The sequence below is a fragment of the Drosophila takahashii genome, chromosome 2R (genome assembly GCF_030179915.1).
Source record: "Drosophila takahashii strain IR98-3 E-12201 chromosome 2R, DtakHiC1v2, whole genome shotgun sequence".
Classification (NCBI taxonomy): domain Eukaryota; kingdom Metazoa; phylum Arthropoda; class Insecta; order Diptera; family Drosophilidae; genus Drosophila; species Drosophila takahashii.
This window is the reverse complement of record NC_091679.1, coordinates 14,288,844-14,303,135: the sequence shown is the minus strand read 5'-3', so window position 1 is coordinate 14,303,135 and position 14,292 is coordinate 14,288,844.

The window sequence follows — 14,292 nt, the reverse complement described above, 5'->3', positions numbered from 1 at the left end:
ACGCTTATATATACTCTTGATCAGGGTCACTAGCAGAGTCAATCTAGCCATGTCTGTCTGTCCGTCTGGATGTCTGTCTGTCTGTGGTGATGAATAAACACGGTTTATTTCCGCTTTGAATGGACTGTATATTTTGAGTTAAACTTTATTGATCCGACATGTTCCGCTGTAGTCCCATTACTAAACTTAGAAAACCAAAAAATCTCATCGTGTCACGCAGCACAGAAGATACTTAAAAATACTACAAATGGGCGAAGCTGGTATTTCACATGACCAGTTAAGGGGGGACATCTAGGTAGAATTTTAGAATTTTTTCTGCTTACAAAATTATTTAGGGTTTTAAAAATAACATACCAAAAAATAGAGTCTGTCAGAAGTGTCTAAGGGTCGAAATTTTCCATTCTGCAGCGATGCCTCACAGGTATATCCTGGGCACCTTAAAACTTTAAACGCGTTTTTCTCGAAACTTCTTTTTTTGAGGTGGGCGGACACATAACTCGAACAAATCTTAAACGATCGATCGATATTTTTGACAGTAGGATTTTTTTTTTTATTTTGCTTACTTTTTTTTATTAACAATTTTGTGACGTTTTTTATTCGACAAAATGTTACTTTTTTTTCAATCACTCACCATTTTGCAAAAATTCAATATATCGAAAAAATCCTAAGTCCGTCGATAGCTGTTGATGTATAGAAACTAACCAATTTTTTTTTTTTAGATCAAAAATTAAGGACGTTAGGTGTCCGGCCATGGACCCCCTTCAACAAAAAAGGGCCTACGAAGAAATGCTGCACAGCCGCCATTTTGTTTTCGATTTATTCGAAAAAAAATTTATTTTGTAGTTCGGTCCTAACATAATATAACGTAGTTTACAAATTTTCGATTGGCTTCTTCATTTGGCCAAAAAAAAAGTAGTCTAAGCGATTGATCGGCAAATGAGTCAAATCACGCTCTGGAACCGTTGTAAATGGGCGGCCAATTAAAAAATGGGCCGGAGACAAGTAGGTGATGTCAGTGTCAGGTGTGTAGCATAACGGTCTTGAGTTCACCACCGCTGAAAATTTAGAATAGTTTTTCTAAATATATATAAATAAGAAAACCGAAAAAACTTGTGGCAATAAACTTTAATTTTAGGCAAAGCGAAAAACGAGAGTGAGAAAATACGTGTGGTCGATCTAAATCAATTTCAACGATTGGACGACTATATTTTAACAAAGTTCTTAGAGCCTAGCTTAACGACAGTTGACAAAGACGGGGCGAATTCGCAGAGAGCGAGAGAACTTTATTGTGCACCTGCCTTCGTCCTAAACTAACTTACACTAATCTTCAAACTTCAAGTACAAATTCAAAATCTCTCAACACCGGCCCCGTTAAACGCTTCAGGCTTCAACAAATGGGAAGCGGCGCCAATTTATGGATGGCTCGCCGAAAAACGCCTCCTGCGCCCGTCCTAACGTCGACGACGTCGACGTGCCGTCCATGCCGTCCTCCCCTGCGTGCCTGGCGATGATTCTCCCCAGGAGCCATTGTTGGGGCGGAAGGTTGTCCTCTTGAATCTCCGCAACTCTATTCGATACAAATGTGGACAACGAAGATGGCTGAGATCGGATCCAATGAAGCGTAACTTCAGAATCCGACCAATAAACAATTCGTTCGATAGGTACCTTTAATAAGGGCCTGATTCTGTGACAGAGATCTGCGAGAGGGTGAGCGGCACATAACTCAAGTCTTGTAAGCGTCTTAGTCTTGAGCGGCGCTACTTTTGACTTTGAAGTCAACAATGATACTTTATAACATTCTGCAGTTTTGCGACGAATGTAGACGCAAGCTCCATAAGCTCTTAAGGTTGCGTCGGCAAAGGCATGTTATTGGACCGGTGACATCGGGTCGGTATGCACAAACCGAGGAATTGATATTTCTTCTAAATTTGACAGTGTAATCTTTATCATATTCCATTCTGTTTCCAAATGCATCGGAATCGACTCATCCCAGTCTAAGTTATTGAGCTAAAGTTCCTGCAACAGGATCTTTCCTCTAATTACAATTGGACTTAATAAGCCATGGGGGTCAAACAGCTTTGATGTCACCGATAGTATGTTCCGTTTTGTCGCTCGGAGACCCATGACAGCATTGTCAATTTGGAACTTAAAGGCATCTTCGTTGGGCAACCACGATATTCCTAACGCCTTTGTAGACTCTGAGTCAGAGATGGTTATGGATTCAGCTGTGCTCTCAGATGCGGTGACGTCAGGTGAGTTTGAAAACCACTTTGTCAATTCAAAACCTGCAGTTTGAAGAACCTGAGACACTTCAGACTTAATAGTCTTTAACTCCTCTACGCATGCAGCACCAGTCAACATGTCATCGACATAAAAGTCGGATCCAATAACTTCAGCAGCTCTAGGAAAAGAAAGTTTGGCAGACTCGCTTAACCTTTTTTAACACCGAATTGCCAGAAATGGCCCTGGTCCAGTCCCATATGTTACGGTGTTGAGCTTATATAATCTCAATGACTCAGAGCGGTCTCTTCTCCACACTATAAGTTGAAACTGCCTATCCCCTTCACTTACCATCACTTGGCGATACATTTTTTTTACATCGGCGGTCAGGGCGAACCTATGCAGCCGGAAGCGAAGTAGCGTTGAGTACAACTCATCTTGGATTATCGGCCCAACCATCAGAATATCATTTAGAGAGATCTGAGTTGACAATTTACAAGAGGCATCGAAAACGACACGTAACTTGGTTGACGTACTTTGGGGTATCAGAACGCATTGGTGTCGGATAACCAGTGTTGGGACATATCTAGATACTTTTACCTAGGTACGTACCTAGGTACAATTTAGTGGTACCTTTTACCTTACCTAGGTATAAAAATAATTGAGTACCTTTTACCTTACCTAGATACAGATTTTTATATACCTTTGGAATTATTAAGGTACTTACATAGGTATTAAACATTGCTATGATTTAAAATAGCCAAGTCTGACTGCGACACTGTAGTATCGTTTCATTGTATCGTTTCGTTTCGAAATTGTAATAGTCGGAACGGAGCATTAAAAGTCATTGGAATTAAGCCGTTCTATTGTTTGTTTTGTGAAGTTAAAACTAATCGCAGTTTTATTTTATTTAATTTTGTGCACGTATGTATGTTCCCATCACTACATCAATTTATTTATGAAACCAAAGTGTATTTGGCGCGCAAAAATGCCGTATGTACGTAAACAAACGGCACAATATATAGTCAATGTGTCTACATACGGAATTTTTGCGCGCCAAATACATTACATTATACATTAATGAAGTGATACGTGCATACAATTATTCATGCCGCGTGTTTTCAAAATATATGCACAAAATTATAACATTTAAATTTAAATGAAATGAAAAGATATTGTTTTATTAAGACGACTAAAAACTGAAAACTAGTCTTATTTTAAGTTTAAATGATTACATTGAACAAAACAAAAAAAATTATAAAAAAAAAAGAAAGGAAGCTACCTTCGGCCAGCCGAAGCTTATATACCCTTGTAGATAAAAGAATACTCACTCGGTGCAGTTCCAGGGATTCCAGATTCAGCGTTTCGATTTATTTCAATTTTGTTTTTAAGTAGTCAAGAATCAAAACGCCTACTTCCTACAAAGTTACAATGAATTTTCTTATATTTGATTGGGAGCCTTAAGATATAGTGGTCCGATCCGGCTGGCTCCGACATATGTACTACCTGCAATAGAAAGAAGACCTTCGGGAAAGTTTCATCGCGATAGCTTTAAAACTGAGAGACTAGTTCGCATAGAAACGGACAGACGGACAGACGGACAGACGGACAGACGGACAGACGGACAGACGGACATGGCTAGATAGACTCGGCTATTGGTGCTGATCAAGAATATATATACTTTATGTGGTCGGAAACGTCTCCTTCACTGCGTTGCAAACATCTGACTGAAATTATAATACCCTCTACAAGGGTATAACAAGAGAGAACGCTATAGTCGGGTTGGTGTCCCGACTATCTAATACCCGTTACTCAGCTAAAGGGAGTGCGAGGGAGATGGATACATATACTTTTTTTGATTGCGCATAACTTTTTAATGAATAGTCCGATTTGAAAAATGTCTTCTACATTTCGATAGGTATAAATATACACAACAAAATTGCATTTATACTTTTTGGAAATCTTTGAAGGCGTTGGCGCCAGACACATTTTAAAATCGTTAGTGGGCAATTGTGGGCGTTTAAGGGCGCGTGGCGCTCGGCTGAAATAAACTTGCGCTGCGTAGGAAGCCCAAGAATATGTGTGGAAAATCTCAACCTTCAGCTTTTTTAGTTTCCGACATCTCAGCGTTCATATGGACAGACGGACATGGCTATATCGACTTGGCTAGTGATCCTGATCAAGAATATATAAACTTTATAGGGTCGAAAACGCTTCCTTCTCCCTGTTACATACTTTTGCACGAATATAATATACCCTTTTACTCTACGAGTAACGGGTGTAATTGTTGCCAACTTAAACAGGGCCAAAAGTTCAAATTTTGGAAAACGCTATTTTCCTTCAAGGGAAGAATTATCGCAAGTGTTTTTTGGTAAGATATTTTTGTAGATATATTTATTATATTTTTCTTGTTACTTAACTTGTTCTTTTCTTTCAGATAAAACGCTCCATGATTTTGTTTCAAAAAAAAAAGCAAACAATATCTATCTCGACTGCAGATCGACGACAGCTTTCTTCAAGAAGATGTTTCTTTTTGGAATGCAAATTCCGGTTTTCTTGAACCTTAAAAAAGAAATAGTCATTTAAAGGTGGTGAATGACACTGCTGAAAGGGCTGTTAAATTAGTAGAAGATTTTAACAGGCTTATCACGGTGTAACGAACTGATTATTTATGTCTGCTCGCTACGAGATTCGTGCGGCTAGCTCAGTATGGTTGTGTGTTCGTCCCACCAAATTTATATAAACGTGACCGCCCAGTAGATCAGTGAGAAAGCACAGAATTCACGGGTTCTTAGTGAGTTTATTGCGGGGTGATAGTACAGTGATCTTGATATGGACACTCGTGGCCGTCGATGATTCCTGGTCGCCTTGATGACTTGGTGCTCTTCTCGTTGACGGAGTGCTCCGGTTCTGTAGCTCCCTCGACGATCTCTGCAGCTCCCTGAAGATCCCTGAGGCTCCCTGAAGATGCTTGGCGTTGCTCGTCTCGGCTGTGTACAATCGACCCCTACTCGTAGCGTCTTAAACTCGCCAAGAGTTCAGCTGCGCGGGTTTAGGGAAGCGTCACCGTTCTCAGACTAGGGTGAACAGAGGTCGCGATCTCCAGGAGTGTCTCCTCTCGATGCACCACCGTCTGTCCCTTGCTCTGTCCCGGATGGTCCCACTAGAGTTCCACTCAGATCGCGCTGGCAGTCCAAGTTACGCAAGGATGCTGCCGAGCCCTTCACTTCGCTTCTACGCCTAGTGCCAACGAACGTTCCGCCCTAGCTTCACCCTTTGGCTTATCGTCCTTGACGTTTCCGCGTAGGTTGGTCTGGCTGCTTGGCTTGACGTAGCGTGGCTTCTGGTACTCGGGGTCTTGGTCGTACGCCGATCCGGGACTACACGACTCAACCGTAGGGCTGTTATGGAGTTCTCCACTTGAGGCCACAGACGCTCGACCGATCTCCCTTCTGGCTCGTTTCACTCGGGGTTCCGACACACGCCGCTCCGGGACTACACAACTCAAACCGCAGGGCTCTTCTGGAGTGCTCCACTCGAGACCACAGACGATTGACCGATCTCCCTTCTGGCCGATAGGATAGGATCTTCCCAAGCTCACGATTTCTTGTCGCAGGCTTTCACCACTCAGGACCTGTTCGACGCTCCAAGCTAGATGCGAGGATTTCGTTGAGACAGGAATGAAAGCGGATCGCCTTGACCTAGCCGTGTGACGCCCTCTGGACCTCAGCTACCTGTGTCTCAATTCGGAGATTCCTGGTGATCCAATCCCGAACGTCTCGACGTAGCGATCTCGATCCTTGTAGGTTCCCACGGCGTTGCTTCCGGCGACTCGACTTTCGTTGCTCACTGACTGTTCACTGTACTGACTGACTTGTTCACGTGGATTATCTGGACTGATCTTGATAGATTGACTCTTCGTGATCGACTGATCCTGCTGCCAGCGCCCGGCGGCTTTATATAGGGCCTCCGGGTACCGTTATTTCCCCTTTGCGCTCTGTCCGCGGCAACTCTCCACTCTGGGTCCAAAGTCCGTGGTTCCCGTTTGACCCACTTGTCCTTCACGCATGGCCTCCGCTTTTATTTCTGCGTGTTGCTGCCGTCCCGCTGCATCCAATGGTGCATGTGGCATGCTTGTGTGTTGCTCCGTTGCGGAGATGTGGCCTTTGTCCATCGTCCACTGCAGAGTCCAAAGTCCGGTGTAGTTCCGTTATTTCCTTCTGCGCTTTGCCCGCGGCGACTCTCCAACGCAGGTCCAAAGTCCAAGGTTCCTGATTGACTCCTTTGCACATCGCCCACGGCCTTTAGTTGTTGTTCTGCTTGTCGCCGTCGTCCCGCTGCATTCAATGGTGCATGTGGCACGCCTGTGTGCCGCCTGGTTGTCGAGATGTGGCACTTGACCTCCTAGTCCGAAGTCCACGGCAGAGTCCAAAGTCCGGCGCCTGTTCCGTTAATCCCTTTTGCACCCGGCGCTCTCGCTCTGCCGGAGAAGTCTCCACTTTCTCTCTCTCTCTCTGCACCCTTGTTCTCCCGACTCTCACTCTCCAAACTCTCTCTTCACCTTGAAGTCTCCACTCTCTCTTCGCCGCGCCGCTACTACGCTAATTCGCCGTAACTGGTATGCGGCCGGCGATCCGTTATTGTTGTTGCTGCCATTTGTGGGGAGTTATTCAACTCCTCACATTCCCCCCTTACTTCGGGAAGTTTTAAAGAAAACTCGTTCCTACTCTCCGGCGTTTCCTCGTGTATCCTAGCCATTGAGTCCTTGCGCTGCTTCTGCTGCTTCCCTCGGCGCTCCCTCGTTGCTCCATCGTTGCTCCCTCGACGCTTCCTCGACGCTTTCAACTCCGAGAGTTTCTACGGCGCAAGTCGGCATCTCTGCAGCAATTTTGAAAACTCCCGCGCCGATCCTCCCTCTGGTCCCACTGGGCATCGATAACCATCGACTATCGATATGCCAGCGGGCACGTAGTTTGAATTTCCCGCGACGATCTCCGATCTGGTTCCGCTCGGAACCGATATTCATGATCTATCGATATCATCCGCTATCGATATCGCAGGTGTAGCGTTGCCACCTGATCGCAGCGATATTCACCATGATATTTCCATTTAGCTTGTGCCCATCGATCGCACTATCGTCCAGTGCTAATCGACCGCCTTATCGAGGCGCCCCCGTCCCTAGTTCATGGTGATTCGGCATTTTCTCGGTAAGTTTCTTTAACCTTCTTTTGTTTCCTTTCTCTCTCATCCTTCTATCTCCTTTCTAGCACTCCTTCGCCCTCTATCTGCCCTTGGCTAGTGCCCCAGTGGCTCTGGGTTTTGTGCTGGCAACATTGCCCCAACACTGGCATTTCAAACGAGGCAACAGGTGAGTATTGGGGTGTTTGTTTTCAAGTTCCACCAGCAAATTCTCATTCCCTTTTTTTTTTCTTTTCAGATGTGATGTCGACGTGTATGCCCCATTTTCTTCACCCCCCTGTTTTCAGCCGCTTCACCCCCGATCTACGCCGTTTCGTGTTTCGTTGGAATCATTTATTTAAGGCCGCTGTTCTTCGAACACCCTCAGGCCCGCGAGCCCCATCCTCACTCGGAACCCGCGCCCCTCCAACCTTACGCGCACGCTGCGCCTTCCGCCCAGGATGCGGGCCTCCTTCACCGCCTGTACGTCTGCGATCCCTTCGGACCACTCGTCCTTCTCGATCTCGCGCCACCGCTGACCCTCGGGTGCCGACGTCTGCCGCATCAGTTTCGGCCTCGCGACCTCTCCGACGACCTCCGGCGCGGAATGTTGCCGCTTCCACGGTGGCCGCTGACCGGCCAGCGGTTCCGGCCACACCCATGGGCCCCTCTCCAGCGGCTCGTCCTTTCTCGTCGCGTTGTCTGCGGCTGCTCCTGAGTGCGGTGACGCGGGTGTCGCTGGCCCGGTGCTCGGCGTCGGTGGCTTCCAGGAATCCGGTGTTGCGGGTGCCGGCGTCGTCGTTGCCTCGGGTCTGCCTCGGACCCTCGGATCCCTTGGGCTCACCCGCGGTTCCACCTCCTCCCAGATCTGTGGTTCCTCCCCCGCAGTCGCGTCCTCCGCGGGTCCCTCCGGCCATGTCCAGGTGATCGTCTGTTGCCGCCACCGCACACCGTCGATCACAAACGCGCGCGCACTGTGGCTCACGTGCGCCGCCGGGATGTCCGTGCGGACATGGTGCTCCCCGGGATTCGGCCGTGGCGGCTCGGGTTGTGGCGGCGGCAGCGTCTCGGGCTGCTGCGGCTTTGGCGACTCGACTGGCGGCGGCGGCATCTCGGGCTGTTGCGGCTTCGGCGCCTCGACTTGTGTCGGCGGCATCTCGGTCTGTTGCGTCGGCTCGAAGCGCGGCGTGGGTGGCCGTGCGGGCCTCCACCTGGGTGACCCCTCGTACCGCGGCGTCGGCGGCACTTCGGACATCCACCGCGGCGGCGATGGTGCCCATTCTACTGCCACTTCGGGCGGCTGGACGCAGGGCTCGGGCATGTACCGCGGCGTGGGCGGGTACCCCGGGTTTTCCCATAGCTGCCGCTCCTCCTCCTCGGCCTCTTCCAGTCGCGCCTGCCATTCTGGCGACTCCTCCATCTGTTTCCGCCGCTGTTCCTCGCTCCTGCGCCGCTCCTCGCTCCTGTGCCGCTTCTCGCTCCTGCGCCGCTCCTCGCTCCTGCGCCACTCCTCGCACCGTCGACGGTTCTCCCAGGTTGCCGCGATGATGATGTCGGCATAGTCGCTGGGTTTCGGCCGATCCTGAGGCTGCGTGGGTCCTTGCTCGTCCGGCGCTGTTGGGGCCTCGGATGGTTCTTCGTTGGCCATCTCGGCCTGGTCCCCGACCGGCGGTTGGTCCTGGGGTGGCTCCTTGCTAGCCCACTCCACCTCGGCATTGCCTGTCGGGATCTGGCCGTTGCTGCGGTCAACCGCCCTCCGGATCCGCCATCTTCTTTGTCTGCCCGGCTCGTCATCTACCACCTGGACGTCGCTGTCCGAGCTTAAGACAGGCTCCGGAACACCTCTCTTCGGGATCCGCCGCGGGACTCGGATGGGCCGGGATGTCGACCGTCCTCGCCCCGGGCTGGATCCTTCGGCTGGTTGTTGGCTCTCCATGGTCCTGCGGGCTTCGCTGCGGGTGATGCGGGTGCTCATGTTGCTGGTGTTTTTTCGATTGACTATCTGGAGCCGGGCTCTCTTTAACGATGCCTCGGTTTCGCGACTTTCCTTTTGTTAGATACCGCTATTTCCTTCGCCTTCCTTATTCATGTCCGGACATTACGGTACAGTTTCTTGTGCCGTCTTCCCCCTTTCTTTGGGAAAATGCAAACGCACGCTTGCTTTGGTCAGTTCTAAAGTAGTTCTTGGATGCTTCGGTTGTTGTTTCTGACGAGTTTCCTGTAGTTATCCTTTGAGTTTCATATCATCCTTGTAGTCTTGTAGCCTCCTTGGAGTGATTTTGTAGAATCCTCGGAGTGATTTCGTAGAATCCTTGGAGTCCTCGTAGTATCTTTGGAGTGATTTTGTAGAATCCTCGGAGTGATTTCGTAGTGTCCTTGGAGTTCTCATAGTGTCCTTGGAGTTCTGGTAGTATCCTTGGAGGGATTCCGTAGTATCCTTGGAGGGATTTCGTAGTATCCTTGGAGGGATTTCGTAGTATCCTTGGAGGGATTTCGTAGTATCCTTGGAGGGATTTCGTAGTATCCTTGGAGTTCTCGTAGTGTCCTTGGAGGTCTGGTAGTATCCTTGGAGGGATTTCGTAGTATCCTTGGAGATCTGGTAGTATCCTTGGAGGGATTTCGTAGTATCCTTGGAGATCTCGTAGCGTCCTTGGAGGTCTGGTAGTATCCTTAGAGAAGTTTCAATGTTGTTGTTCGTTTGTTGTTTCTGCCTGTTGCGTTTGCTCGCTTGTTTCTTGTTGTTTAAGCTCGCTTACATGTATGGTCCGCTCTTTCTTAGTGTTTACATGGCGTATTTTACATATTACAGGCGAAACAAAATCCACGACCTGGAATGGCCCGTCGTATCTAGGGGCCAACTTTGCTGCAAATCCTTCGGCCGCTTTTGATAAGTGGTGTTCTTTGGCCCACACGATGTCGCCCACTGCTGGTGTCCATTGCCTCCTCCTTAGATTATAATGCCTGGCTTGATCCTGGGAGGCTTTTTCCAGATTTCGCCGTACGATCTGAAAGATCTCCCTGAGTTTATTGGCGTTTTCGTCCGGCGTTTCGGTAGCTCGTCCGGTTCCCAAGTTTTCTCGATCGTATAGGGCGCCCGGTAGTCTGGGCTCTCTGCCTTGAGTAAGAAACGCCGGGGTGTAGCCAGTGGATTCCGAAACGCTGGTGTTTACTGCCAGCATGAGTTCCGGCCATTTCTCGTCCCAATTTCTCTGGTCCTGCCCGGCGAACTGCGCAATCATTGTTTTCACAGTCCTATTTGCTCGTTTGGTCGGGTTCTCTTGCGGGGTGTATGGAGCTGTGAACTGTTGTTTGATACCCATATCGGCTAGGAAACCCTTGAAGATTCGGCTGGCAAATTGTACTCCTTTGTACGTAATGACCACCTTTGGGACCCCGTACCTTGCGATTATTCGTTCTCTGAAAGCTTTCTTTAGTGATTCGGCCGTCGCGCTGCGCAGTGGTACTAACTCAGTCCACTTGGAGAATCGGTCTATCAGTACTAGCAGCATTTGGTTGCCGTGCTTTGAACGCGGCAGGGGTCCGACGAAGTCCGCACATACCGTTGCCCATGGTTCCTCTGGCACCTGCGTTAGCATTTTGCCAGCCGCTTGCATTTGATTAGGCTTGAATCTCATGCACATCTCGCATTTTCTCACATGGGCTCGGGCATCTCTGTGCATGCCTGGCCAGTAATATCGTGCTGCCAGCCGTGCAATCGTCCTTCGGCTTCCAACGTGGCCCGCTGAAGGTGAGTCGTGGTTCTCTTTTAGCACCGTTTCCCTTAGAGCTTTAGGGACGCACATCTTCCACGTTGCGACATCCTCGCTGCCTGCTCGGTGTGGTATGTTTCTGTATAGTGTGTCACCTTCCATCACGTAGTCCGGGTACTTTTGCGGTTGGGTCTTAATCTTCTCGCGCATTCCTTGAGTCCAGCTGCATGCTGCAGATGCTTCCGCCGCCGATGTCTCCTTGATCCCTCGAAGCGTTTCTGGTAGTGGCTGTCTTGACAGGGCATCCGCCACCACGTTGAGCTGTCCTTTCCGGTACGATATCTCGAAGTCGTACTGCTGTAGCTCCAGGGCCCATCTGGCGATCCTTCCTGAAGGGCTCTCAATGCTGTTTAGCCACTTCAGGGCCATATGGTCGGTTACTACCTTAAAGTGGTAACCTTCCAGATATGGCTTTAGCTTCCGGATCGCCCAGACGATTGCTAAGCACTCCTTCTCAGTCGTCGAGTAATTCTTCTCGGCGCCGTTGAGTGTTCTGCTTGAGTAAGAGATTACCTTTTCGCCTTTCTCCGTCTCCTGGGTTAGTATTGCCCCGATGCCGTAGTCGCTCGCGTCCGTCTGCAGGGTGAACGGTTTGTCGAAGTCCGGGCACGCCAATACGGGGTCTGCAACGAGTCTTGCCTTGACCTCTTCGAATGCCTTCTGATGTTCCGGTGTCCACACCCATTTGTTGCCCTTGCGTAGCAAATCGTTAAGTGGTTTGACTATTTTCGCGAAATCAGGTACGAATCGGCGGTACCACGATGCTACGCCCAGGTATTGTCGGAGTTCTCTTACTGTGGATGGTGGTTCTAGTTCGGCGATGGCTGCTACCTTTTCCGGATCCGTGCCTATTCCTTCGCTGGTCACTCGATGGCCTAGATATAACAGTTCCTTCTTGAAGAATTGGCACTTGTCTGGGTTTAGCCTCAGATTTGCTTCTTTCAGCCGCCGAAACACTTCTCTCAGGTTCGCTTTGTGTTCTTCTAGCGTGCGTCCGATCACTATTATATCGTCCTGGTAGGCGAAAGCGTGGGGTGACATTTCCGGCCCAATTACTTGGTCCAAAACTCGTTGAAAAGTCGCGGATGCTGAATGGAGACCGAAAGGCATAACCTTCCACTGGAACAAACCTTTTCCGGACACCGTGAAAGCCGTGTATTGCCTGCTGCTTTCCTCCAGTGGGATTTGCCAGTACCCATCCTTCAAGTCCAAACTGCTGATGAATCTCGCTTCTCGCAGTTGGTCGAGGATATAATTTATGCGCGGCATTGGGTAGGCATCCTTTATCGACTTTGCGTTGATCTGCCTGAAATCGACACAGAGTCTCCATTTGCCCGTCTTCTTCTTCACCATTACGATGGGGGAGCTGTATGGGCTCTTTGAGTGCTCTATATACCCCATTTCGAGAAGCTCATCCACCTTGGCATTGATCTCCCCTTGAACTTTGGGATTCTTGGGGTAGTATCGTTGCTTGATTGGTTTGTCGTCTTTCATCGTGATCAGATGCTCGGCCATGTTCGACGTTCCCGTCATGGTGTTGAAGTCGGCTAGCTGTTCCTCCAGGAATTTCGCTGTGTCGTTATCCTCGCTTGTGTGTTGAACGACTGCCACCGATAGCTTTTCCTCGAGCCACCCATTGTGTCGGTTCCTGGCCGGTATTGTGATCTCGTGTCCGGCGCACTTTATTACGGTTCCGACTCGCGTGAGGAAATTCCATCCTAACACCAACGAATCCACTACCCCTGGTAGTATCAGCAGGCTCATGCTCAGTCGCTTGTTCCCGAATTCGACTTCCACATCGAGCTGTGCCCTTTCCGAGTGCAGCAAGGTTGTCCGCCAGTTCTTCGCTTATGAAGCTCGCTGTTGCCCCGGTGTCGATTGTGGCTTTATACGTGCCTCCACCAATCGTTACCGCTGCGGACAACTGCTGCTCCTCCTCGATCAGCTTGCCAGTTAGTTTGGAGAGGAAGCATTTTGCGATCCCCGCCCGCCTCTCTGCGGCTGAGATCGCTGACCATTTCCCACTCTTTGGCAGCACTCGACGCTCCTGATGCCCACTTTGCCGCACACCCAACAGAACAACAGGCGCTGGTTTCGAAAGCCGCGTTCCCAGTGCCCGTGACCGCCGCACTTTCGGCAGGCCTCCTGGGGGTCTGTGATGTGGGTACTCTCCCGTGGTCTCTGCGTTGTGATTGGTGGCCTCCACAAGGGGTTTGTTGGCTGCCTCTGTTGGTGTTGTATCGGCGGCCGCTGGTGTTCATACGGTGGGTTGTTTGCCTGTTGTCGGTGGTCTTGTAGGGGCGGTGTCCATTGACTGTTTCCACGGGGTTCCTGGTCGCCAGTGTCCTCGCACCGTCTGCACATCGTTTGTGCCTGAGCTGCTGGTTTTGCCCTGGCGAATTTGTTCTCCTGGGCAAATGTCTCCCGTTCCTTCTCCAGTTCCTCAAACTCGTCGGCTAGGTCCATGAGTGTATCCAGGTCTGCCACTGTGTATGCTCTGAGGGCGATCTTTAGGTTCGGTGTGCAGTTCTGGCGGATGATGGTGAGGGCTTCTGTCGGCGAATAATTAAGTGGCCTCATCATTGCCTGAATGTCGATCATGTAGTCCTTAAACGTCTCCCCGTAGCCTTGCTTCCTCTGCTTGACTTTGTCCGAAAGTGTGGAGAAGAAGTCTCTCGGCAGGAAGTATGTGTTAAAGCTCTGGATGAATTCCGCCCAGGTTTGCCACTGTTTGTTGTTGGAGATGAACCATTTCAATGCCCTCCCCTTCAGTAGTTCTGGCATGGCGCGGGGGATCATATCCAAATCCAGGCCGTATGTATTTGCGGACCACTCCACTCGCTCCAGAAACTCGAACGGTTTCTCAATTCCGTCGAACTTAAACGACCATTCGCGGACCTTTGCATAATCTGGTTGGCTGGGTGTCGGAGTCCGTACCGGTGCTGCTGTTTTCTGTGCGAACTCTGTATTTTTCCTCTCCTGGCTTGGCTCCCTCTTTTGTGCCTCCTTTTGCATGTTGTCGATGCTCAGGCTTGACAATAGATATTCCCCTTCGGCGGGAGTCAATGTGATGCTTGGGGCTGTTTTCTCGGTGTATGCTGCCTCCAGCTCGACCCAGATCCCG